The sequence below is a fragment of the Leptonychotes weddellii genome, chromosome X, assembly GCF_054177405.1.
Source record: "Leptonychotes weddellii isolate Sample4059 chromosome X, ASM5417740v2, whole genome shotgun sequence".
Classification (NCBI taxonomy): Eukaryota; Metazoa; Chordata; class Mammalia; order Carnivora; family Phocidae; genus Leptonychotes; species Leptonychotes weddellii.
In genome coordinates, this window is record NC_138385.1 from 26,643,838 (window position 1) to 26,670,870 (window position 27,033).

Genomic DNA, 27,033 nt, shown 5'->3' on the forward strand with positions numbered 1-27,033 from the left:
TGAGGTAAAGGTAATTGGAGGTCATTCCAGGGGTCACTTCATGGTCCATCTGCACAAGTGCATGTCAGGTTTAGCTCAAAAGGTCTGGGTGGAAAGATAATATATATATATATATATACACACAATGGAATATTATGCAGCCATCAAAAAAAAAATGAAATCTTGCCAGTTGCAATGACGTGGATGGACCTAGAGGGTATTATGCTAAGCGAAATAAGTCAATCAGAGAAAGACAATTATGATCTCACTGATATGAGGAACTGGAGAAACAAGATGGAGGATCATAGGGGAAGGGAGGGAAAAATGAAACAAGACGAAACCAGAGAGGGAGACAAACCGTAAGAGACTCTTCATCTCAGGAAACAAACTGAGGGTTGCTGGACTGGTAGGGGGTGGAGGGATAGGGTGGCTGGGTGATGGACATTGGGGAGGGTATGTGCTAAGGTGAGTGCTGTGAATTGTGTAAGACTGGTGAATCACAGACTTGTACCCTGAAACAAATAATACATTATATGTTAATAAAAAGAAAAAAAAAAGGTCTGGGTGGTCTGGGCTAGTGAGGTATTGTCAGGCAGTTGCCATTACCCTGGGGGTCGTTTTGGGTTTCATTTGCCCAAGTCAAGAGGAAAGCCGGAAAGAAGAGCTTAGAGGAAAATGTAAGACAAAGATTAGTGGGTACAAGCAGGTGGGCAGTAAAGGCCAGGTTTTGGGGTCTAGCTGGTAACATAAGGAGCTCTCATAAATCAATAAAAACATAAAAAAATGAGTAGAATAATAGGAAAAGATCTTGAGCAGGAAATTCACAAAAGAACAAATAAACATAACACAGTTTGTCAATTTCACTAATACTTGAAGAAATGCAAACTAAAAGATTGAAATAACTAGATTTTGCACACTGTGGCCAAGTTTAGTGTCCACTGTTCAAGGACTATGAGAAAGGGCACCTCATATATTGCTACTGGCAGTTTAAATTGGTACTATATTTTGTAGGGTAATCTGGTAATAAGTCTTAAGGCCTTAAAATGTATGTGGCATGGATAGTGTTTGAAATACCTCTCAATGTGTTTCCTTTTGGATAATGTGATACCTTGCCATCACTAAGTGCCCAGGGAATGGAGAGAGTGGAGTGAATGCCACTTTGAGAAGGGACATTTTGTTTTGTCCAGATAGGAAGGAGTAAAATATAACCCTTTCGGGTTCCTATAGGAGGTGGCCTAGGAAGGAGAGTGGAGTGGTCCCAAATAAGTTTGAGAGATTCTTAGAGCAGCAGAGCAGCCTGCACCCTAAATGCAGGTGGGGGAAATGGTAGGCTCCCCTAGAGAAGTATCCTGTCCAACATGATGCTACTGAGATAAAAGGTTAAAAAGGGCATGATGGTATGGTGAATTGAAAGAAAGAAAAAAACCATCCCCTAGTTTCCCATGACACTAAGATCGACGTAGCTGAGATCTGGAGAAGGCTCTGGAAAGTTACTGGAACATGAGCCAGCTCACTCTCCAAACAACACTGGAATGAGATGCCAACACATTAAAGTGTTTAGCTCTGGATCTTGGGATTTGCAATGATCTTTGTATATTTTTCTTTTCTTTTTTTTAAAGGTTTTATTTATTTATTTATTTGTCAGAGCGAGAGCACGAGCTTGGGGGGGGGCGGGGAGCGGCAGGCAGAGGGAGAGGCAGACTCACTGCTGAGCAAGGAGCCCGATGCCGGACTTAATCCCAGGACTCTGGGATCATGACCTGAGCCAAAGGTAGACCCTTAACCGACTGAGCCACCCATTCATCCCTATATTTTTCTTTTTGATGAAACATATTTTCTAATTTCCTTCTAATAAATGTATTTTGTGAAATGAAGGGGAATAAAAAAGCAAAAAGTGTCCTAAAGTTCCAGGTTCCTTGCAGCAGAGCTAGGGTATCTGGTTGGCAGATTTGTGGTAGTTGCTGATGTCTTTCAGGAAAAATGGGGTAGTCATGCAGGACTGGCTACCTCTTTGGCCAAGCCCAGTACAAAATGAAAATGCTTTTTTTCAAGAGCAAGAAAAAAAAAAGCTGTTAAAAGTACTAAAATACAGGGGTGCCTGGGTGGCTCAGTCGGTTAAGCATCTGCCTTCGGCTCAGGTCGTGAGCCCAGGGTCCTGGGATAGAGTCCTGCATCAGGCTACCTGCTCAGTGGGGAGTCTGCTTCTCCCTCTCCCTGTGCCCTGCTGCTCCCCCTGCTTGTGCTTTCTCTCTCTCTCTCTCTGTCAAATAAATATATAAAATCTTTAAAAAAAAAAAGTACTAAAATACAAAGCTTTTTTCTTCCATATTATCTTCTTGGCTCCCATGAATGGTCCATTGTCCCGTTGAACTTAACTTACAACACATAAATTCAAAGATAAAAATATTAAGAATTTCAAGATGACAATAGCAGAGCCTTAAATCAAGCACTGGCCCTTGTGAGTGGGAGCTCCCTGTGACTGCACAGATTGTACTCCCTTGAACTTGGCTTTGTGGTCACAAAGGGAGGAAGCCTGGTTCTAGATACCGCTGGCCCAAGCAACTCATGAAACTATAGCAGTGTCTCTTCTACCAGCTGCAGAACAGTTGGGAGTGACATACATCACTGGGACTCAGATCAGTCCTCTCTGCTCTGGTGTGCAAAGCTGCTAGTTTACTCCGTGTGTATCTGGAATCCACTCCAACCTATTCTGACGCCTACTAAGGACTAGTATTTGTTAGTGGTACCGCATTGAGCCAACCTATGGTCTCTTTCTTTGTGGGCTACATGTTTCCTGACAGTGACCGTGATTGTGTTCTGGACAGAAAAAAAAAAGGGGGGGGGGAACCTGTCCTACCAATGTGTAGTGAGAACTTTAGCCAGATCTACCAACGTTTTCCTCCCCACTCTGGAGGTAGTTCCTAAGCTTTGACTTCAGCCTCATGCAAAAGTATGTTCTCAAAATCTTGCTACCTTGCTAAGGTAGCACTCCTTACCCCAGTTCTGCAGTCTGTATCGATACCTGACAAGCGGGATTGGAAATGGCCCAAGTCCAAGCAGCTAGTGACAGCTTCCCTGGTCTGTAGTTCTGTCTCAATAAGATGAAGGCAGGCTGAGTAGGGATGGGAGGTAGAAATGACAAGTTCCTGAGTTGAGGACCCCTAGCCTGAGAATTCTGTAGAAAGAAATGGGGTGGTGGTAATAGAAAGGTGAAAAATTAGAACAAAATTTGGGGGAAAGGGAAAGGTGGTTGAAGAGGGATGTGTGATGAGGAGCAAGGACTCTTGGGTAGAGAGAAGCCTGGACAATTTTATTCTTAGGGATATATTAAAAAATAAATGTTAAATGAAGGTTAAAATTGTGGTATATTTCAAATGCATGCATTTAACAGATTAATGCTTTTTCTTAAGACAGACAATACTTGCAGTGTAATTGTTCAGAATAATTGCTGGGTTTGTATAAAATAAGGATTTATCTTATGTACACTATATAGGCAGTTTTGGAAATGAGAAAAAAGGTTGAAAGTTATATGACCTACATATCTTTTTTTTTAAGTAGGCTCCACACCCAGCGTGGAGTCCAACATGGGACTTGAACTCACAACCCTGAGATCAAGACATGAACTGAAATCAAGAGTCGGACACTTAACTGACTGATCCACCCAGGTACCTCTGACATATATATCTTTAAGAAAAAAATTTTTTTTAAAGATTTTATTTATTTATTTGACAGAGAGAGACACAGCGAGAGCAGGAACACAAGCAGGGGGAGCAGGAGAGGGAGAAGCAGGCTTCCCGCAGAGCAGGGAGTCCAATGCGGGGCTCGATCCCAGGACTCTGGGATCATGACCTGAGCCGAAGGCAGACGCTTAAAGACTGAGCCACCCAGGCACCCCTAAAAAAATTTTTTTAAGTAGGCTCTACTCACAACATGGGGCTTGAACTCATGACCCTGAGATCAAGAGTCACTTACTCTATCGACTGAACCACCCAAGCACCCCTAAAACTTTTTTTCATTTTATGTATGTATGTATGTATTTTTTAAAGATCTTATTTATGAGAGAGAGAGAGAGCGCAAACATGAGTTGGGGGAGGGGCAGAGGGATAATCACACTCCCCACTGGTGGGGAGCTGGATGCAGGGCTCTATCCCTGGACCTTGAGATCACAACCTGAGCCCAAGTCAGATGCTTAACCAACTGAGCCACCCAGGTGTCCCTAAAATTTTTTGAATTAAGTTCTTGGCCCAATGTGGGCCTTGAACTCACAACCCCGAGATCAAGAGTCACTCACTCCACTGAGCAGTCAGGCACCCTTCTTCTGGTTTTTCTTGTTGCTGTTGAGATGCCAGTTGTCGGCTTATCTTTATAATAATCTATTTTTCCCTGTGGCTGCTCTAAGATATATATATCTATATTACATATACATATATGTATTTTTAAGTAGGCTGCATGCCCAACGTGGGGCTTGAACTCACAACCCTGAGATCAAGAGTCACACGCTCTAAGAACTGAGCCAGCCAGGCACCCTGATATTTTGTTTTGATATTTGATAGCAATGTGTTTAGATTTTTTTTTTTAAGATTTTATTTATTTATTTGACAGAGAGAGACAGTGAGGGAGGGAACACAAGCAGGGGGAGCGGGAGAGGGAGAAGCAGGCTTCCCGCAGAGTAGGGAGCCCGATGCGGGGCTTGATCCCAGGATCCTGGGATCGTGACCTGAGCAGAAGGCAGACACTTAATGACTGAGCCACCCAGACGCCCCAGCAATGTGTTTAGATTTGTGTGAGATAATAAAAAATATATATATTGGCCTCTGCCCCTGGTTCCTGGCATAGAGCTCCTAAAACCCTTGTATTTTCCTAAGTTATAAGAGTACTAGGAGCATCTTTTGTGCTATTGGAGTGACTGTGAGTGGGTTCCTGGATGGCTCTTGGACGGGGGCTGGTCACCAGAAAGACCAAGCCGTGATGATTAGTAGCTTGAAATTTTCAGCCTCAACCCCATCCTCCAGAGACGGGGAAAGGGGCTGGGAATGGAGTTAATAATTGGTCATGCCTACATGATGAAGTCTCCATAAAATCCCACTAGTAGGCAGTTCAGAGAGCTTCCAGGTTGGCAAACACAACCACACAGGGTGGGTGACTCCTGCTCTGGGAATCCTCCGAGACCTTGCCCTGTACATCTCTTCATCTGGTTGGTCATCTGTATCTTTTGTCATATCTTTAAATAAACTGGTAAATGTGTTTCTTTAAGTTCCGTGAGCCACTCTAGCAAATTAATTGAACCTGAGGAGGGAGTCATGGCAACCTCCCATTTGCAGCCAAATTGGATGGAAGTTGGGGGTAATCTGGGCATCTACTGCTTGCATTGGCATCTGAAGTAGGCAGTGGGAGGGTGAGCGGTTTTGTGGGACCTGAGCCCTTAACCTGTGCAGTCTGGCATTATCTCAAAGATAGTGTTAGAAATGAGTCAGATAGGGGCGCCTGGGTGGCTCAGTCGTTTAGCGTCTGCCTTCGGCTCAGGTCATGATCCCAGGGTCCTGGGATCGAGTCCTGCATCGGGCTCCTTGCTCAGCGGGGAGCCTGCTTCTCCCTCTCCCTCTGCCCCTCCCCCTGCTTGTGTTCCCTCTCTTGCTGTCTCTCTCTCTGTCAAATAAATAAATAAAATCTTTAAAAATTAAAAAAAAAAGAATTGAGTCAGATTATGGGACACCAAGCTGGTGTCACAGAGAATTGCTTGGTGTGGGGAAAAACCTCCACACATTTGGGGACCAGGAGTGTCAGAAGGGAGGAGTCCTGTGTGAGGATAGCGTCTTTGTAAAGGTAAAGAAGAAACACAGGTGGGAAGAACTGGGTTTTTACCAACACACAAGGTAGACTAGACAGGTTTTTCCCTACATAGGAAGGACAAATCTGAGTTTTTCCTTTACAATTTGGAATTTCTCTTTTTTTAAAATAAATCCTGTTTATGGTTTGTGCTTTCTGAATCTGATGATTTATGACTTTCCTAAATTCAGAAAATTTCTGTTAATATCTCTTTGAATATTAGTTACAGACAAGTGTAAAAACACCAGGGCTGTTGAAGCATTGACATCTGCTTACTGTTCTGGTATCAGCATCTTTTTTTGCATTTGACCTTTGGAGATTTCCTCCTCTTTCTTGATGGCTGAGTTATGTTACACATCGAAAAAATTAAAAATAAACCTACAGGGGTGCCTGGGTGGCTCAGTTGGTGAAGCATCTGCCTTCGGCTCAGGTCATGATCCCAGGGTTCTGGGATGGAGTCCTGCATCGGGCTCCCTGCTCGATGGGGAGTCTGCTTCTCCCTTTGCCTGCTTCTCTGACTACTTGTGCTCTCTATCTCTCTGTCAAATAAATAAATAAAATCTTTTAAAAAAAATAAACCTACAGAATTTCTAGTTATTTTGTAGGAGGAGATTTTTTTTTTTAAGATTTTATTTATTTATTTATTAGAGAGCAAGAGAGAGAGAAACAGCATGAGAAGGGAGAGGGTCAGCGGGAGAAGCAGGCTCCCTGCTGAGCCAGGAGCCTGATGTGGGACTCGATCCCAGGACTCCGGACTCATGACCTGAGCCGAAGGCAGTCGCTTAACCAACTGAGCCACGCAGGCGCCCCGAGGAGAGTTTTTTTTTTTTTTTAGGAGATTTAGTCTTCCATATTTCTGGAAATGGAAGTCCAAAGACCTTTCCATCCCTTCATTTGTCTCTGAGGCTGTATGTACGGCTTTATTGTCGGTAACATTTAAGAGTTAACTTTAAGAGACTATTAAGAGTTCCAGGTGAAGCCTCATTGAGAACATTAGGCTGGAGACAACTGGTCCTCCTAGTCCCACAGAGATGAGCCCCGGGGTTGAGGGCTGGAGAGATGTGGTAAGGAGTCAGGTGGGCAGAATTTGCCTTCCTTTCAGTTTTTTTTTAAAATATTTTCTTTATTTTAGAGAGAGAGAGCACACGCATGCAAGTGGGGGAAGGAGGAGCAGAGGGAGAGGGAGAGAAAGAATCCCAAGCAGACTCCCCACTGAGCGCGGAGCCCAACACGGGGCGCCATCTCACAACCCTGAGATCATGACCTGAGCTGAAATGGAGAGTCGGATGCCCAACTGACTAAGCCACCCAGGCGTCCCTTCCTTTGAGTTTTTTGATTGCCCTTGTTTCCTTTATGACCTTGGTTAGCTGTTTTAAGTGTCAGGCACATTTCTTAAAGGTTCCATTTGGCCTCAGTTGCATCACCTGTCCAATGAGGCTAATAGCTCCAATTTCGCAGGGCTGATACAGAATTAAGTGGAGTGACATGTAAAAATGCTTGGCCCAGCTCCTGACACCAAAAAGTATTCAAGGAACATTAGTAGCATCCCTTTCTTTTTCCTGTCTGCATTTGCCTGCCAGCACTTAGGCAAGATGGGACCAGGGCTGGGTGGAAGAGGCACTCTTAGCCACAGGACAAAGAGGGGCTGGTAAAAGGGGGGGGGGATGTCCTGTGATAGAACAGAGAGGAAATGGTGACTGCCACCCCAAAGTGGCAGCCATTCATACATAATTTGGGGACACAGAATCAGAGACCACCTACCCTTGCCTCCTCTGAAGTAGTGTGGTAATTTTTCTTTTTATAAGCAATAGTTTTCAATCTTATACCATTTAGCTAATCCATGATTCTTAGAAAGCCAGCATCAAAGGGAAAAAAGGAGAGGATGGGAAAGAGTCTAGACTTAAATCACAATTAAGAGAAAAGAGAATATAATTTCTTTTACTTAGAATAAGTGGAGTGTAGATTTGATGACATAAAAATGCTTTCTGGAATTTCATTAATTGGAAAAATAGGTTTTCAGAGGAATAACTTGTCAGCTGCAAATTGCTGACTTTTAGTTAAGATCAAAAGGCCTTACTCTATATAACAGGCAATGTAAATGAAAACAAAATATACATCTATTTAACATGTTATATATTGCAGTATTAAGATATAATACTAAGAATTAAAAGCAGAGTTTTAATCTTGTGTCTTAATTTATGAGTTTCTGGGTGATAGAGTTAGATTTTTATAATAATTTATATAGGCTTGCTTCATGGTTTAATTTTAACCATATATTACTGTTCCTGATTCAAATGTCAGAGGCTTAGATTAAGAATTTAAAGAGGATTTAAATTATGGGCTTCTGCTGTTTTTCACTTGCCTGATTTACCAATTGCAGTAAAGCATGAATTATAGCCTTGCTATTCTCTGGAAACCATGACTAATACTAGAAATAATAATAATTGTTACCTCTCCTAAATCAAGAGACACAGCATAAAAGCAGTTACTGATTTAGGATGTGGACAGATTTATTTTAGAGCGAGAATGAAAGATCGGTGATTTGCATATGCTTTAGGGGAAAAGATGTAAGACCGGTTTTGTTTTAGTCAGGCAGTTGTTATTCAAGAGGGACTTTGAGAGACTTTATGGAGAAGAGAGGTTATTTTGGAAACTGGGGGGTTGGAAGAAGGACATGTATGTAATTCAGAGGTCAGGATGCAGCTCAATTGGGGAGTGTGTGTGTGTGTTTATAGCTATATAGATTTTTTTTTTTTTTTTGAGAGGGAGAGAAAGGGAGGGGCAGAGGAGAGGGAGAGAGAGAATCTTAAACAGGCTCCATGCCCAGTGTGGAGCCTGATGCAGGGCTCGATCTCATGACCCTGAGATCATGATCTGAGCTGAAATCAAGAGTCAGACTGAGCCACCCAGGCGCCCAAGTTAGTATATATATTTTTAAGTACATCACTCAAAAAAAAGGATCATTGTTTTAGAATCCCTATTTTCTTTCTTTTTTTTTTTAAGATTTTATTTATTTATTAGCGAGAGAGAGAGAGAGCATGTGCACACAGCAGGGGTATTGGCAGGCAGAGGGAGAGGGAGAAGCAGGCTCCCCGCTGAGCAGAGAGCCTGATGTGGGACTCCATCCCAGGACTCTGGGATCATGACCAGAGCCAAAGGCAGATGCTTAACTGACTGAGCCACCCAGGCGCCCTAGAATCCCTATTTTCTAATATGACTATTTAACTATAAAACAATAATCTAAAATATCAGTATTAGGTATATTAACATATTTAGTTAGAATTGTGTTCTATTGAATATAGTGTAGAGGGAGGACTGTTATTCTTAGCTGTGTAAGGATTTTCTTTTCTTTTTTTTAAAGATTTTATTTATTTGAGAGAGAGCAAGCACACGAGCGGGGGGAGGGGCAGAGGGAGAGGGAGAAGCAGATTTCCTGCTGAGCAGGGACCCTGACTCCGGGCTCCATCCCAGGACCCTGGGACCATGACCCAAGTTGAAGACAGACGCCTGACCGACTGAGCCACCCAGGCACCCCAGATTTTCAATAATTTATATGCAAAAGAGAGTTGCGTCTTAAGAGCACTGAACTAATGTGCTCCTGGTAAATGTACATCCAGGCCTTTCCTGGCATACCCCTCAGTCAGGCTTCAGGAAAACAGTTTTTCCCATTTCTCTTCATAGCCCTTCTCAAAAAATGCGCTGTCGATCACTTATCCTAAAGACATCAAAACTACAATACTGGAGTGGAGGTGCTGGAGTTCAGTTGTAATCTAATTAAAAGCCCTTTACAGATACATTGACAGAGTCCAACTGAAGTAGATGGGCGTCTCTCATTTGTCATTGAAAGATTTAGAGAAACTCCGAAATCAAGAAATTCATTTAGTAAATACAAACAGCAACCTCATTTTTGTGCGTATTTTCTGCAACCTCATTTAAAAAAAAAAAAAGTTGCTGCTGTTATATCTATTCCCCCATCCATCATCAACAAAAGTGCCCAATTCGGAGAGGCGTGGCTGGCTCAGTCGGTAGAGCATACGACTCTTGGTCTCAGGGTTGTGAGTTCGAGCCCCATGTTGGGTGTAGAGATTACTCAAAACTGAGATCTTAAAAAAAAAAAGAGAGAGAGAGAGAGAAAGAAAGAAAGGCCCCATTCTTTTCCTAGGGTAGTGGTTGAGTTCAGGCTCTGAAATTAGTGTGGCTTCATATGAAACTCTACCACTTACTATGTGATCTTTGTTAAATTGCTTAGCCCCTCTGTGCCTCGGTTTCTTCTATAAAATGGGGATAACAATGCTTTCTATTTTATAGGGTTGTTATCAGCCCTAAATGTGAAAATACACGTAAAACACTTCCCACAGTATCTGGGATATAGTATATAGTGAATGCTCAGTAAAAGTTAGCTATCATTATCCTATCCCGGAATGATAAATGACAGCAAAGAGTAACTTTGATCGGCATTTTGCCAGTCTCAGCAGCCACTGTTTTGATACATTAACATGGCTTAGTGAGCAATACAACCATTTTAACCATTAGGTTGGGAATAGTAGAGTGACAATTTAGTTTACTAATCATTTTTGGGACATTAAGCAGCTGCCAGTCAACTGCACATTTAAACAGACCTACTTTATTTTATTTTTTTATTTTTATTTTATTTATTTTTTTAAAGATTTTATTTACTTGTCAGAGAGAGAGAGCACAAGCAGGGGGAACGGCAGGCAGAGGGAGAAGCAGGCTCCCCGCTGATCAGGGAGCCCCATGCAGGACTGGATCCCAGGACCCTGGGATCATGACCCCAACCGAAGGTGGCCACCCAACGGACTGAGCCACCCAGGCATCCCTAAACAGACCTATTTTATACATTGTTATCTTCCATCAAAGCAAATAATGTTAAAAAAAAATATTTTATTTCAGACAGAGAGCAAGAGAGACAGAGTGCAGAGGGAGAAGATGACTCCCTGCTAAGCAGGGAGCCCGACTTGGGGCTGGATCCCAGAACCCTGGGATCACGACCTGAGCCAAAGGCAGAGGCTTAACCGACTGAGCCACCCAGGTGCCCTGCAAATCATTTTTTTTTTTAAAGATTTTATTTATTTATTTGACAGAGAGAGGCACAGCGAGAGAGGGAACACAAGCAGGGGAAGTGGGAGAGGGAGAAGCAGGCTTCCCGCCGAGCGGGGAGCCTGATGCGGGGCTTGATCCCAGGAGCCTGGGACCATGACCTGAGCTGAAGGCAGATGCTTAATGACTGAGCCACCCAGGCGCTCCACAAATCATTTTTTTTTTAAGATTTTATTTATTTATTTGAGAGAGTGTGTGCACGTATGCGCATGCTTGCGCACAAGGGTGGGGAGGGGCAGAGGGAGAGGCAGACTCCCCTCGAGCCGGGAGCCCATTGACTTGATCCCAGGACCCTGAAACTACAACCGGGGCCAAAGGCAGACACCTAACCAACTAAGCCACCCAGGCGCCCCTAAAGCAAATCCTTTAACAAACAATACGGACTTCATCTGGTGACGAGGTCCCAGAAGGGGATGGCAAATCTAAAATGGGGAAAATATTAGAAATGGTGCAAAACTGAGCTTTCATAGTGGAACAACATGTGAGCCAAAATTAGCTAAGTCATCCTATGACTAGAATCTCTGACATTTTACTGTGTTTTAGCTTTTAGTCATTCTATTCTGTGACATTTTGAGTAAAACATCTTATTTATTATTTTAGTGTTAATCACATTGTTTTTCTCTAAAATATGTAATTGAAAATTCTGCTGCATTTGTAAGTGTAATTTTTTTTTTTTTAAATCATCAGGGGACAAAATTCTTTGCAGGGCAGTGTGACTCCAATTTGGTGGGCAAGTCAAGGAAAAAATGAATTCCTTAAATTCTGCTTTACAGTAAACTTTTCAGAAACTTAGCAGTTGTGTTCAGTTAAGGTTACCCATGTACATTCAGTGCCATAGTGTGTGATTAGAGGGGAAGGCAGAAACTATGGTCTTCCTCAACACTTTGACTATAGCCTGTGTGTTACAGCTAGAAATAGAGCAAGGGGTTGTTGCAGAGAGCATTTCTCCCTTAGCGTGCATTTAGCTCCCTTCCCCCCATGACTAGAGACGGCTGTCCTTTCACCAGCTGTTGTGTTCAGTTGTCTGGGTTATTTTGGGTGGCGGTGGGTTGATTCCAGTGGGGAAACAGTTGTATATCTCTGCTTTTTAAAATGTTCTGTTCAAATGTGTTATGAGAAATTTGGGGGTGGAGATCAGTCTTCCTGAAACTGTCTGAGTTCTAGGGGATTGGCTAGGTTGTAAACTTCAGAAGCCTGCAGAACATAATAAAGAAACCAATCATTTATTAATTTTAAATCCCCACCATAAAAGAGGTTTCAGAATAGCTCACTGAGCAAGGGAATGCTATGGACACTTTGCAGTAAAACATTTGGCTCTTCAGATAACCTTTGGGCAAGGGTAAATGGGGGGATGTGAGTGGAATTGATAGATGGTACAATCAATTGGATTGGTAGCTACCTCATTACCCAAAGAGATGGATTGATGAGATCCTGGAGGGATCCTAGTCTCACCAGCAGAGCTCTGCTAAAGCCTTGTCATGTGTTAAACATTTTCATCAATAATGTGGGTGGAAACTTGGAAAGCATGCTTGCGAGATTTAAGGGTATCATAAAGATGAATGCAATGGATCCAGAATCATGATACAAAAAGAGCCTGGCCAACTGGTCCTATGGATATGAATGATGAAATTTAACAGGGATATGTTCAAAGGTCTATACTTAGAAACAGCAATATATTATTGATTGGCTGAATAGTTCCTGCTTGTGTACTATTAGTTTCATTACTACCTGTGTAACCTTGGGCAAGTTACTTAACCTTGTTTGAGCCTCAGTTTCCTCACTGGTAAATATATGCTCATGGTAAAAAAGAAAAAAAATCCAATAGTGCAAAGGGACATACAATGAAAAAGTAAGTTCCTCAGGCTCCTAGTCCTTTCCTCCAGACATTTAAAATGCATTCTTCCAGGGGCGCCTGGGTGGCTCAGTCTGTTAAGCATCTGACTTGGGCTCAGGGCATTATCTCAGGGTCCTGGGATAGAGTCCCAGGTTGGGTTCTGCGCTCAGCGGGGAGTCTGCTTCTCCCTCTCCTTCTCTCTCTGCCCCTCCCCCTGCTTGTGCACTCTCACTCAAAAAAAAAAAATTCTTCCAGACATAGTGTGTGTGTGGAAAACTTCTTTTTACAAAACATATTATATACAATATTTTCCTCCATGATTTTTTCACTTAATTTGTCTTTAGGTAATTCCATGTCAATATATATACTACATAATTTCCCCCCTGTGATTTGCTTTCTTTATCTAGCATACAGATTAAAAGCACAGATTCTGAAACCACACTACCTGGATTCAAATTCCAGATTTACCACTTACTGGCTGTGTGACCTTGGGTTAAGTTACTTAACTTCTCTGTTGCCTACAGGAGACACCTTGCCTACAACTTGTTATACTTTTAGGAGCCTATGAAATGTTTTAATTTCTTTTAAAATCAGAAGTAGGGGTGCATGGGTGGCTCAGTTGGTTAAGCATCCGACTTTTGATTTCGGCTCAAGTCATGATCTCAGGGTCCTGGGATCCAGCCCTGCATGGGGCTCCACGCTCAGCGGGAAGTCCACTGGAGATTCTCTGTCTCTTTCTCCTGTCCCTCCCCAGCTGTGTGTGCACGTGTACATGCTCTCTCTCTCTCAAATAAATAAATCTTAAAAAAAAAAGACGTAAAAATGAATATAAAACTAATGAGTATATAATAATGAATCCAGCCTGATATTATATCTGTTATATATAAAAACAGTTTTAAAATATAATTTTCAATATTTGTTTATGATGGAAGTGTCCCACAACAACCAAAATATCTAGGGCCCACGGAAGTCATAATGTGATCCCATGTGCCTGGGTTTTATCATCTGTGAAGTGGAGATAACAATAGTGATATGCAAACAATGAATCATGGAACACTACATCAAAAACTAATAGTACCTACCTCATAAGGTTGTTATGAAAAATACCTGAAATTAATATTTAGAAAGCTGATAGTGTTTGGCACACGCCAATTTCTTTTTTCTTTTTCTTTTCTTTTCTTTTTTTTTTTTTTTTTGAGAGAGAGAGAGCCTGGTTGGGGGAGGCGGGCAGAGGGGGAGAGAGAGAGAGAGAGAAGCAGACTCCCTGCTGAGTGTGGAGCCCACCATGGGGCTCAATCTCAAGACCCTGAGATCATGATCTGAGCCAAAATCAACCTGAGCCAAAATCAAGAGTCAGATGCTTAAACACTGAGCCACCCAGGCGCCCGGGCACATGCCAATTTCTAATTGGTTATTAAATACATAAAAAATGGTTTCAAAAATAGGTAAATTATGGACATAGTAAAAAACTCAAGGAGTATTTTGAAAAATGTATGCTAAAGGAAGTAAATCTCTTTGTAGTTACTGAAACCTAGTCCATCAGTTTCCTTCCTCAGAAATAGCCACTTTTACCATTTTTCATGTATCCTCTAGAGATCACTTATATAATCATATAGATCTTTTATTATATATTTTTATTTTTTTAAAGACTTATTTATTCTAGAGAGAGTGAGAGAATGAGTACAGGGAAAAGGGCAGAAGGAGAGGGAGAGAGAGAATCTCAAGCAGACTCCCCGCTGAGCAGGGAACCCAATGTGGGGCTTGATCCCAGGACCCCAGATCATGACCTGAGCTGACCTCAGATCATGACTGAGCTGAAATCGAGTCGGATGCTTAACCGACTGAGCCACCCAGGTGCCCCTATTTATTTATTATTATTATTTTTTAAGTAAGCTGTATGCTCAATGTGGGGGCATGAACTCATGACCCTGAGATCAAGAGTTGCATGCTTTACTGACTGGACCAGCAAGTGCTCTGATCTTTTATTTATTTATACTGTCCTCTATTTGATGGGCATTTGGTTGTTTCCAACCCTTGCAGTTGCAAACAGTGCTGCAATAAATAACACCATACATATGTCATTTCATAAATGTGGGAATATAACAGTAGTATAAATTCTCTGAAATATAATTGCCAGGTCAATTATTTAAAAAATTTTTTCAAAGATTTTATTTATTTATTTGACAGAGAGAGACACAGCGAGAGAGGGAATACAAGCAGGGGGAGTGGGAGAGGGAGAAGCAGGCTCCCCGCCGAGCAGGGAGCCAGATGCGGGGCTTGATCCCAGAACCCTGGGATCATGACCTGAGCCAAAGGCAGACGCTTAACGACTGAGCCACCCAGGTGCCTCTTAAATCTTGATAGGTATTGCTAAATTGTTCTCTATTCTGGTTGTACCAATTTACACTCCCATCAGAAATAAAAGAGTGGGGTGCCTGGGTGGCTCAGTTGGTTAGGTGTCTGACTTCAGCTCCGGTCATGATCTTGAGGTCCTGGGATAGAGCCCTGCGTTGGGCTCCGTGCTCAATCAGCAGGGAGTCTGGTTGTCCCTCTTCCTCTCCCTCTGCCCCTCCCCCCTCTCATGCTCTCTCTTTCTCTCTCTCTCAAATAAATAAAATCTTAAAAAAAAGATATTTAGGGTGTGATATGCAAACAATGAATCATGGAACACTACATCAAAAACTAATGATGTAATGTATGATGATTAACATAACATAAAAAAAAGATATTTTAGGAGTGCCTGTTTTTCTTACTCCTTCATAAAAAATAGTGTTATTAAACTTTTGGATCTTTCACAGTTTAATAGGGGAAAATGGTATCTCATTGTAAAGCTTGCATCTTCTTAATATGAGTGAACTTCAGTAATTTTGACATTCTAAAAGCAATTTCCTTTTTTGTGAACTGTCAGTTTATATCCTTTGTCTTTTTATTGATCTTTTCCTTTTTGAATTGTAGGGCTTCTTTATATATTGAGGAAACTAGTGCTGTCTGTGATATGAATTGCTAATATTTGTCAAGCCTGTCTTAAGTTTGGTTATAGTGTTTTTTTCTAGGCAGACCTTTAAATTTTTATGCATGCAAATTTCTCAGTGTTTTCTTGATGGCTTTTAGATTTTATGCACGGTTAAGAAAGTTCTTCCCCACTTTGGAATTATTTTTAAGAAATTCTTTATTTTGGGGGCACCTGGGTGGCTCAGTCGTTAAGCATCTGCCTTCGGCTCAGGTCATGATCCCAGGGTCCTGGGATCGAGCCCCACATCGGGCTCCCTGCTCAGCGGGAAGCCCGCTTCTCCCTCTCCCACTCGCCCTGCTTGTGTTCCCTCTCTAGCTGTGTTTCTCTCTGTCAAATAAATAAACAGAACCTTTAAAAAAAATTGTTTTTTATGATTTTTTAAAATGTTTAATCTTTGATCCATCTGGAATCATTGTGAGGTAAGGAGTATTTTTTCCTGCAGAAAATTTTAATTTTTATTGTTGTGAAGTATATAAAAATTTTCCTTAGGGCTTTTGTATTTTATGCTTTGTTTAAATGGACTTTTCTTATTCCAAAATCATAAACATATCCAGTTAATTTTTCCTAATATATTTTAATTTCTTCAGAACTAATCCCATCTGTAAAATATTTTGGTGCAAGGAATGTGGTAGGGATCTAGTGTATGTCTAGCCAGTTGTCACTATGCCATTTGTTGAATATAACCATTTCCTCCACTGATTGGAAATGTGGCTTTTATTCCTAAAGTCCCATATATGTTTGTCTCTATTTCTGGACTGTATTCTGTTCTGTTGGTATGTCTGTCTGTTTATGCATCAGTATCCAACAGTTTTAAATACCATGTTAAGCAAGTCTCTATCTATCCCGAGTTTATTAAGAGCATTTGAAATACGCAATGTTGAATTTTGTCAAATAGCTTTTTGGCATCTATGAAGATGATCATATTTTTCTTCCTTGATCTATTAATATAGTGAATTATATTAATGGATTTCCTGGCATTAAAAATTTTTTTCTTTCATAAATAGACCACTTGGTGATTGGTGTTGTAATTCTTTCAGTAGGCTAAGTAATTCTATTTGCTTATGTCTGATATAATCTGTTTGCATTGATACTCATAAGTGAGATTGAGCTCAAGCTTTCCTTGAAATTTGAAGAAGATAATTTGGATTCTTCCCTGCCATGAAATGGGTGAAATCCTATCAGTGTTATTCAGTACTTGAAGATTTGGTAAAATTTATCTGACATTTCCGGGCCTCCTTGATTGTTAGGGTATTCTTTGACAACATTTCCAATTTCTTTCATAGTAATTAGTTTATTTTTCATCTCTTCTTGGGCTAATTTTGGTGATTCAAATTTTCCTAGGAAATAATCCATTTCACCTAAGTTTTCAAATTTATTTGTATAGAATTGAGTAAATTATTGTACAGTAATTCTTTTGATTTCATTTCTATGCTTACTTTTCTATTATCAGTTTTGTGATTTTATTATTTATTTATTTATTTATTTATTTTTAAGATTTTATTTATTTATTTGACAGACATAGCGAGAGAGGGAACAGAAGCAAGGGAGGGGAGTGGGAGAGGGAGAAGCAGGGAGCCCGCTGAGGGGCTCAATCCCAGGACCCCGGGATCATGACCTGAGCTGAAGGCAGACGCCCAACCGACTGAACCACCCAGGCGTCCCTAAAATGAGTTTTTAAAAACAGTTTTCGTGGGTCACCTGGGTGGCTCAGTCAGTTGGGTGTCTGCCTTCGGCTCAGGTCATGATCCCAGAGTCCTGGGATCGAGTCCCGTGTGGGGCTCCCTGCTCGGCGGGGAGCCTGCTTCTCCCTCTCCCTTTGCTGCTCCCCCTGCTTGTGCTCTCTCTCTCTCTCTCTATTAAACAAACAAAATCTTTAAAACAAACAAAGAACAGTTTTCATGAGATATGGTTCACAATGCAATTTATCCATTGTATTGTGTATCCAAATGTATCCAAAGCATACACTTTAATCCTTCCAGTGTGTTCACAGAGATTTATAGCCAGCACCACAGTCAATTTTTGGACACATTTAGGACACAAAGGACAATTTTAAGGACACACACCCAGGAGAAACCCTGTGGTCATTAGGGGTCATTCCTAATTTCTCTCAAGGCCCTCAGGTTTAGGCAAGTACTAATATCTGTATAGATTTGCCTATTCTGGACATTTCATATAAATGGAATCATAGTGTGTAATCTTTGTGATTGGCTTCTTTCACTTAGCACATTTCCAAGGGTCATCCCTGATGCTTTAAAGTAGGTTTTAAAATGTAGATCTATAGTGGTTTTTACGATTTCCCTTATCAGTTTACCGTCTGTATTAGTCTGATAGGGCTGCCATAACAAAATATCACAGACTGAGTGGTATTTAATTTAATTTAATTTAATTAATTAATTTTTTTTTAAAGATTTTATTTATTCATTCGAGACACAGAGATAGAGAGAGAGAGAGAGCACAAGCGGGGGAGAGGCAGAGGGAGAAGCAGACTCCCCACTGAGCCAGGAGCCAGACGTGGGGCTCAATCCCAGGACCCTGGGATCATGACCTGAGCCAAAGGCAGACGCTTAACCATCTGAGCCACCCAGGTGCCCCCTGAGTGGTATTTTAAACAACAGACATTTATTTTCTTACAATTCTGGTGGCTAGAAGTCAAAGATTAAGGTGTCAGCAGGGTTGGGTTTCTTCCGAGGCATTTCTCCTTGGCTTGCAGATGACCACTTTCTTGCTGTGTCCATATATGGTCTTTGCTTGGTGTATCTGTGTCATAATCTCCTGTTATAAAGACACCAATCATTGGATTATGACCCACCCTAATGACCTCATTTTAACCTAATTAGCTCTTTAAAGGCCCGGTCTCCAAATACAGTCACATTCTGAGTTATTGGGAATTAGGTCTTCAAAATAAGAATTTTTTTTTTTTAAGATTTTATTATTTATTTGACAGAGAAAGAGAGAGATCACAAGCAGGGGGAGTGGCAGGCAGAGGAAGAGGGAGAAGCAGGCTCCCTGCTGAGCAAGGAGCCCGATGCAGGGCTCGATCACAACACCTTGGGATCATGACCTGCACCGAAGGCAGACGCTTCACTGACTAAGCCACCCAGGCGTCCCAAGAATTTTTTTTTCAAAATAAGAATTTTGACACAACAGATTTCAGTCCATCACACCATCTTACTATTTTTTTTTTCAAGATTTTATTTTTAAGCAATCTCTACACCCAGCATGGGGCTTCAACTCACAACCCCAAGATTAAGAGTTTCATGCTCCACCAACTGAGCCAGCCCAGGTGCCCTAGTTCATAACACCACCTTAAAGAGAAAAAAAAAATCAAGCTTGTATAGCCTGGTCTGTTTATAGACACACACACACACACATTTTTTTTTTTAACGCAGGGCTTGAACTCATAACCCTGAGATCAAGACCTGAGCTGAGATCAAAAGTCAGATGCTTAACTGACTGAGCCACCCAGGTGTCCCATGTTTCTACATATATTTTTGATTAATTTGACTAAGTCAAAATGCTCAAGCTAGTTTGTGTGTATGTATGTGTGTGTGTATAAAATCTCAGTCTCTTAAATTATTTTTCAATTATTTTTTCTGGTTACAAAATTAATATATGTACATTGTATAAGATTCAAGTGCTACAGAAATACATAAACTGAAAAGTGAATCTTCCATAGCCTCCACTGTCAACAGTATACAGCTTATTTCCCTAATTTTTCTTCCTTACCTACAGATACCAACAATTAATATGCAATTATATTCAAGATAGCATTTTACAGTGTATTTTTTCACTTAATATAGCATGTATAGGGCACTTGGGTGGCTCAGTCAGTTAGGGATCTGCCTTCAGTTCAGGTCATGATCTCAGGGTCCTGGGATTGAGCCCCACATCAGGCTCCGTGCTCAGTGGAGAGTCTGCTCTCCCTCTCCCTCTGCTGCTCCCCCTGCTTGTTTTTTCTCTCTGTCAAATAAATAAATAAAATCTTAAAAAAAATATATAGCATGTGTATCTTTCCCCATGATGGTACTGATGAATCTGTGTCATTAAAAAATATATATGTATATATATATATATATATATATTGCATTTTGTTGTGTGCATATACCATCATTTATTTAAATATCTCCTTATTGACGAATGTTTGGATCGCTATCAACCTTTTAGTTATTGCAAAAAATGACGAACAATACTGCAGTGAATATCCTTATGCATTCATCTTTGTGCTCTTATGGGATTCTGTAAAATAATTTCCTAGAAGTCAAAAGACTATATTCAAAGGTTATAAACATTTAAAATTTTTAACAAATGCTGCTAAATTTCACAGCAATTTTTAACTTGAAGGCAGTTTCTGCAGAAGGTGAAGCATGTTGGCAGAGACTACTTTTCCTCCAGGTAATTTAGAGGTACATGTGGACCTTTTTCTGTCCTGTCTTTTTAGGAGGCCCATTTGGGGAAATTTCCATATCCATTTTTTGGAAATGCTGATGTAAAATTATCTTTTAAAATTTGCCCATTACGTTAGCAAAATTTAATGAGAACTACACTACCTGTGTTGGAAAACCTATGTATATGACATTGCATTGTTTGATTCAAATACCTTTTTTCCTTTTAGTTTTCTCTTCCAATAGCTACCATATGACTTATTTCCATCTCAGCAATAGGATTATAAATTATGATTATGGCAATTCTCCTTTTCCATTAAAGATAATGAACTAACTCATGGGTACATTTTATAAAATATGTTCATAATGATGCTGCCACATAATCCTGAAAGAGTGTGATTATCCTATATCTCTGTTATGTGTGATATGTTTCTGTTCAAGATATGCTCACACGGCTCCAAGTTTACATCTCAGAACTATGATTTCTGGTTAAAATTAGCCCTCATACACAAAATGCATGTTATTGCATTCATGATACAATATGTTCATGATCTATGCTAAGATTTTTATACTTGCAAATATACAATATTTATATGGAATATAAACATACTTGAAACCCAATGTACAATGAATGATACCTGCCACTCTCTCATTACATTTTGTTTTTTTCTTTTCCTGTTACCGTGCCAGCAATCTTAACAGTTTCCTTGTCACTGTAAACTGCCGAGATTAGCCTTCTACTTCAAATCAACAAGGCCAGCATTATCCAATTACAGCCTGAGAATGACCTAATCTTCAAGACCAGCTGCCATAGGATAACATAGGCATCCCTTTAATCAAAATTATAACATTTTATTCTTTCATATTTGCCCCTTGCAATAATGGAAATGCTGAGCGAGAATATAAGAAAATATCTACATTTTGCACTGATCTGTTTATCGCTTCTCTCAGCATTTTGACATAATGTAGCAGAACAATAAATTCAGGGGGCGTTTGCTTGGAAATAGCATTTCTCCAGAAGGTTTTTGTTTTCTTTTGTCTTAACTGTTGTTACTTTGAGTTTTCCTAAAGAAAACTAAGGTTGTGTTCAGACTACCTTGATTTCTTTTTTATTGTCCCTTCTTCTTAAAAAAAATTATTTTTACTGCTTACCATAGTAATGAATGCTCACTGTAAAACAAAATAAAAAATTACAATATATAACAGTGAAAGTAGGTTGCAATGCAATCCTCTAAAGACAGTCTTAAGAGTTAAGTGTGTATTTTTTGTATGCTTATCCTAACATCTATGTTATTTTAACTATTCATATAAAATATATACATATACATGACTTTTTATGCCTCGTTCTTCTTCTTTAACTTATTTTGTAAAATAGGAATTATTTCAAACAGAGAGACAAGAATGGGAAGTAAAATAATGAATGCCTGGGTACCCACCACCTATCTTCATTAAATCTTTTTTTTTTTTTTTAAGATTTATTTATACATTTTAGTGAGAGAGAGCAAGCGGGGGGAAGGTCAGAGGGAAAAGGAGAGAGAGAAGCAGACTCCCTGCTGAGTGGGGAGCCTGACAAAGGGCTCGATCCCACGACTCCAAGATCACAACCTGAGCCAGAAATCAAGAGCGGGACACTCAATGGACTGAGCCACCCAGGCGCCCCTCTATATTTCATGAAGAGTGTCCGGTTGTGATCTTGGGGTCGTGGGATCGAGCCCTTTGTCAGGCTCCCCACTCAGCCAGGAGTCTGCTTCTCTCTCTCCTTCTCCCTCTGACCAGACCTGTACCTCTGAAACAAATAATACATTATATGTTTAAAAAAAAAAAAAAAGAAGCTAGCAGGAAGGGAAAAATGAAGGGGGCGAAATCGGAGGGGGAGACGAACCATGAGCGACTATGGACCCTGGGAAACAAACTGAGGGTTCTGGGGGGGGATGGGTTAGCCTGGTGATGGGTATTAAAGAGAGCACGTACTGAATGGAGCACTGGGTGTTATACGCAAACAATAAATCATGGAACACTACATCAAAAACTAATGATGAGATGTATGGTGATTAACATAACATAATAAAATGAAAAAAATAAAAAATAAAAAAAGATTTAGAAAATAGAAATGAACATGTTCAGAGTTCAGATACTCTGTATATTCTTCCTTCATCTCATTCTCCTTTCTTTCCATAGATAACTGCTGTCACAAATTTTGTGTTTATCATTTAGGTACCCATAAACATTAGGTAGCTTTGTCCTCTGGGCCTTTTTGAATTTCATGTGAATTGTGTCATTATATATATATATATATATATGTATGTATTTCTGCAGCTCACATCTTTTCCCTTAGTTTTCATTGCACTTATCAACTATTTTTCCTGGCTTCTTCCCCTCCCCACCTCACCCCTGCTCTCCAACCTTCGGGTGGATTAATAAAGCTTTCTATGTTCCCTTTATTTCTTCTGCTGGTTGAGAAGCTATATATTGTATTTTTATCTGTTTATCCCTTCACATTTAATGATGTATACTTAAATATACTTTTTCTAATAAAGTCAATAGTTATGCACTGGTCCTGTCATTTTGATCACCGCCACAAAGATCTGCACACACTTTATTCATTTAATATTTTCCCTATATTGTTATTTGAACTGTTCTCCACGCGTGCACAGCCTCCCCCACGGTCAATATCCCACAGCAGAGTGGCACATGTGTTAGAATTGATGAGCCTACATTGACACATTATAATCATCCAGTTTCTAGTTTACATTAGGGTTCACTCTAGGTGTTGTATACCCTGTGGGTTTTGGACAGAAGTGTAATGACATGTACCCACACTTAGAGTATCACACTAGTTTCACTACCCTAACAATTCTCTGTGCTCTGCCTATTCCTCCCACCCTCCTCCCTAACCTCTGGCAATCGTGATCTTTTTACTGTCCCCATAGTTTTGCCTTTCAGAATGTCACATAGTTGGAAACATACACTATATAGCCTTTTCAGATTAACTTCTTTCACTTAGTAATTTAAGTTTCCTTGGTGTCTTTTTATGGCTTGATAGCTCATTTTTTAAAAGTGGTGAATAGGGGCACCTGGGTGGCTCAGTTGGTTAAGCGTCTGCCTTTGGCTCGGGTCATGGTCTCAGGGTCCTGGAATTGAGCCCCAGGTCAGGATCCCTGCTCAGCAGGAAGTCTTCTTTCTCTCCCTCTGCCCCTGTCCCCACTCCTGTGCTCTCTTTCCCTCTCAAATAAATAAATAAAATCTTAAAAAAAGAAAAGTGGTGAATAGTATTCCATTGTCTGGATGTATCACTGTTTAGTTATCCATTCACCCAGTGAAGGATATCATGGTTGCTTACACGTTTTGGCAATTATTATTTTTTAAAGACTTTATTTATTTGAGAGAGAGCGCGTGTGAGCATGAGCAGGGGGGAGGGGCAGAGGGAGAGGGAGAAGCAGGCTCCCCACTGAGCAGGAAGCCCAATGCAGGGCTCAATCCCAGGACCCTGAGATCATGACCTGAGCCAAAGTCAGATGCTTAACGGACTAAGCCACCCAGGGACCCCACATTTTAGCAATTATGAACAAAAGTGCTATAAACATCTGTGTGCAGGTTTTTGTGTGGGTATAAGTTTTCAACTCATTTGGGTGAATACCAAAGAGTACAACTGTTTGTTTGCATGGTAAGAATATGTTTAGTTTTTTTTTTAATATTTTATTTATTTATTTGACAGAGAGGGAGAGAAAGAGAGAGAGGAAAAGAGAGCACAAACAGGGGGAGCAGAAGGCAGAGGGAGAGGGAGAAGCACCTCCACGCTGAGCAGGGAGCCTGACGCGGGGCCCGATCCCAGGACCCCAGGATCATGATCCAAGCCGAAGGCAGACGCTTAACTTACCAAGCCACCCAGGGGCCCTGAGTATGTTTAGTTTTATAAGAAACTGCAGAAGTGTTTTCCAAAGTGGATGTGGCATTTTGCAGTCCCACCAGCGATGAATGAGAATTCCTGTTGCTCCACATCCTCACCAGCATTTGGTGTTGTCATTGCTTTGGATTTTGGTCATTCTAATAGGTGTGTAGTGGAATCTTGTTGTTTTAATTTGCAATTCCCTAATGATAAATGATATTGAGCATCTTTTCATGTGATTATTTGCATATATTTAGTGTATCTTTCTCTATTCCTTTACTTCTAATCTATATGTATCTTTATATTTAAAGTGGATTTCTTGCAGACAACATATAGTTGGGTCTTGTTTTTTGATCCCTTTTGACAATCTTCGCCTTTTAATTGGTGTATTTAGACCACTGACCTTTAAAGTGCAGTTGGATTAACATTTACCATATTTGTTAATGTTTTCTCTTTGTTCCCACTTTTGTCTTCTATACTTTTTATGCCTTGTTGGTTTTATTGGAGAATATTACATGATTCTGTTCTTTCTTAGCATTTCAGTTTTCTTTTTTTTTTTTAATAAAGATTTTATTTATTTATCAGAGAGAGAAAGAGCATGAGCAGGGGGAGTGGCAGGCAGAGGGAGAAGCAGGCTCCCCGCTGAGCAAGGAGCCTGATATGGGACTCCATCTCAGGACCGTGGGATCATGACCCGAGTCCTTTACTTTTGTTTGTTTATTTCTGGGTGGTCATATTTATCAGTCTTTTATGTTATGGCTTTGTGCTTTGCATCATGTTTAGAAAGACCTTTTCCACTCAAGAATATAAAAAGTATTCAGCCACATTTTCTTCTGATACTCGTGATTTCATTTGTTTTTACATTTTATTTTTAGGATTTTATTTTCAAGAAATCTCTACATTGAACGTGGGGCTCAAATTCATAACCCTGAGATCAAGAGTTGCATGCTCTACTGACTGAGCCAGACAGGCGCCCCATTTGTTTTTACATTTTAATCTTGACTAGTCTTACTGAGCTAAAGATAAAAATTATTCCAATACCAAGAATATCTTTAGGAAAGGTATGTAGAATTGTTACAGTTAGGCAGTATTTTTTCTGTTTTGTATGTCTGGAAGCAGGATGGCCTTTGGCAAAATTGTGAAACTAGCGTGTGGCCTCATCTCCTCCCACGAGATGCCCTTTGGTCTAGTCACCCAATGCTCTTATGCTGTCATGTAGCTTTCTTTCTTTTTTTTTTTTTTAAGATTTTATTTATTTATTTGAGTGAGAGAGAGAGAGCACAAATAGGGGGAGTGGCAGAAGGAGAGGGAGAAGCTGACTCCCCACTGAGCAGGGAGCCCGATGCGGGGCTCGATCCCAGGACCCTGGGATCATGACCTGAGCTGAAGGCAGACGCTTAACCGACTGAGCCACCCAGGCGCCCCTGTCATGTAGCTTTCTTAAAAGCTCTGCATGATCCCAAACTCGCCCATGCTCTTTAGGAAGTCATATCTGTGTCAAATATTCATTTTCACCCATATCCCCTCATGTTCAAAAGAATCTAGTTTCTACTGATTACAGCTAATGTACTATTTCTCCAAGAGGTATTTGCCTTTTACTTTCTAGAAATGCAATGACTTAAAGCAAAGTAAGGAATCTCTAAAGAGTCCTGGAGGTTGGTTTCCAGGGAGAATTTTTTAAAAGTGAGGGACCTTTCTGGTGACCCAGAAAATACTCCATATCAAGTGATTACCTCCTCCCCAGATTAGCCCAATCTGGAAGATTTTGCTCCTAATGAAGGACTGATGTTGAAATCTCACTCTATATCTCTGTCCATGCTGACATCACCTCTTACTTTGACTTCATTTTATAAACCCCAAAATGAAAGTCAAAGGAATAAGAGTTCCTTTTCTACAAGCATGGACACAAGCAACATGAAAAAAGGTTGCCTCCCATGAGACTCAGACACTTGTTAGATCTGCTGGTTGACCTGAAAATTTTAAGCTCTGGAAACAACGTTGAAAACCTTAGACCATACTATACCACTGACCTCTTAGAGGCGGGATAAAAGTGTATGCAGCCAATATTGAAGCAATATCAGAAAACTGTTTGGAAACTGACACACTAGGGCTCAATGTTCAGAGATGTGTCTTCCCTTACATTTAAGAAGAATAAGTTTTAAAATAGTTAACAACATGCATTAGCATGGACAGAAAAATCATAGGTCTTGCCTTGGATTTTGATTTACTTTTGAATTTTTTAATAATTCAAATGATTTTCTGACCATCCAAGACTTAGTACTAAACAATAAAAATACTCCATTTTCATAACTCTTTATTTTATTTATTTATTTATTTTTAAAATATGGAACACTTCGTGAATTTGTGCATCATCCTTGTGCAGGGGCCGTGCTAGTCTTCTCTGTGTCGTTCCAATCTTAGGATGCGTGCTGCCAAAGCAAGCACCATAACTCTTTATTTTATTTTATTTATTTATTTTTTAAAAGATTTTATTTATTTATTTGACAGAGAGAGCACAAGCAGGGGGACGGAGAAGCAGGCTACCCACAGAGCAGGGGGAGCCCGTTGCGGGACTCGATTCCAGGACCCTGGGATCATGACCTGAGCCGAAGGTAGTCACTTAACCAACTGAGCCACCCAGGTGCCCCATGACTCTTTATTATTATTTTTTTAATTTTTTAAGATTTTATTTATTTATTTGACAGAGAGAGACACAGCTAGAGAGGGAACACAAACAGGGGGAGTGGGAGAGGGAGAAACAGGCTTCCTGCTGAGCAGGGAGCCCAATGCGGGGCTCAATCCCAGGACCCTGGGATCATGACCTGAGTGGAAGGCAGACGCTTAATGACTGAGGCACCCAGGTGTCCCCATGACTCTTTATTTTAAATGGCATTTGATTATGATCCTGTCTTGTTGGATTGGGCATAGCACTGCTCTGTTTTACAGTGTAATGATTTTTTTTTTTCTTTTAACCCCTGTCATGATCTTTTTTTTT

General features: G+C 40.5%; 1 long non-coding RNA gene and 1 other non-coding gene across 2 annotated transcripts in view; one reads left to right on the top strand and one right to left on the bottom strand.

Annotated features, from left to right (window-relative positions):
* The window catches only part of LOC145717795 (uncharacterized), a 64,585-nt gene that overhangs the window by 31,468 nt on the left and 6,084 nt on the right, over positions 1–27,033 (top strand). The window contains exon 3 of the long non-coding RNA XR_014141220.1: positions 3,535–3,644. This is a non-coding gene — a long non-coding RNA (uncharacterized LOC145717795). The remainder of the gene's footprint in view (positions 1–3,534; positions 3,645–27,033) is intronic.
* LOC115941862 (U6 spliceosomal RNA) lies at positions 26,377–26,483 on the bottom strand. Its single transcript, XR_004076540.2, has one exon. It is a non-coding gene; the product is annotated as a U6 spliceosomal RNA (small nuclear RNA).